The sequence below is a fragment of the Heterocephalus glaber genome, unplaced genomic scaffold, assembly GCF_053883595.1.
Source record: "Heterocephalus glaber isolate CG9 unplaced genomic scaffold, H.glaber_assembly_v1.0 deba00001465, whole genome shotgun sequence".
Classification (NCBI taxonomy): Eukaryota; Metazoa; Chordata; class Mammalia; order Rodentia; family Bathyergidae; genus Heterocephalus; species Heterocephalus glaber.
In genome coordinates, this window is record NW_028258312.1 from 29,472,369 (window position 1) to 29,473,566 (window position 1,198).

Below are 1,198 nucleotides of genomic sequence, written 5' to 3' on the forward strand. Positions count from 1 at the left end.
AGTTTCCCACGCAAGTCCACCTGAAGGCCTAGAGTCCAAGGCAATGTCCTCCTCGAGTCCAGCCAGAGGCCTGGAGCCCACAGCATTATCTCATGCTTGTCCATATTGAGGATCTGCACCTGGAAGGCCCAAAGGCCAGCAGTGGAAGCCAGAAAATCTACGCTGGTGAGGTGAAGGATTTGTGCCACCAGGCTGAGGAATCCACAGTGGAGCCAGGAAGTGATGCTCACAGTGAAGATCAGAGCTCCCCTGATGAGAACAGCAGCCATTCCCAGCAACAGCGAGGCCCTGAGCTCCTCCTCCAATGAGAACATACTAGTTTGCATCAGGAAAACCATCTGCAGCAAGCTTCTCCTAGCAAATCAACAGGACAAGACCTTTCCCTCCAGTTCTCTTTTTAATGGCTATTGGTAACAGTCTTCAGGTGGATCCTCCATGTCCAGACCACACTGACTCAGTTCAGCTGGGTGTTACAAGTTGCTCATTAGTCCACCACACTAGGGAATGGGTAGTTCCTTGGAAAATGATGTGAGAGGTCCCAGCATGACACAGCCCACTGTTTGGGCGTGCTATGGAGTTCAGAAAAGATTTGGGGGGTTGTACCTGGGTTAGAGAAGGGCAACTCAAGGGGAAATTGGAAAATGGAGGAAAGATAGAAAGAAAAGTGAAACAGCAATGGTTAGGGAAATCTTCCATACTGTAAGAGCTGCTACTGTTCCTAAGAAAGTGATGGGAATTTCAATATTTTGGGAACTTAAATTGTGTATCTAATTCACCTAGAACCAGTTATATATTTAAGCACATAACCAGTGTGTGTTGGATAAATGAAATTTTATAAATTATTGTGTTAATTTGCCAAATGTGGATTTAGAACCTATCAGGCCCTTTCTAGGAACTTGGAATATACTAATGGAAAAAAGAGATCAAACTGCTACCTTCTTGGAGTTTATGCTTACGCTTATATTTCTTAGTAAATAATTTTGTGACTTCAGAGTTCTCTTGGGAATGCAGATCATTTCAGGAAATCTTAATGATCTGAAGGTAATAAAATCAAATCCTTCTATTTAGTCACAATCTTCAGACTGATCATTATCAATACTTAAATATCCACAATCACTTTATGTGTTGAAACATACTAATATTTCATTTAAAAATTATGAATTTATTACATCTTTGGTGTTCTCCATCAGTACTTTAA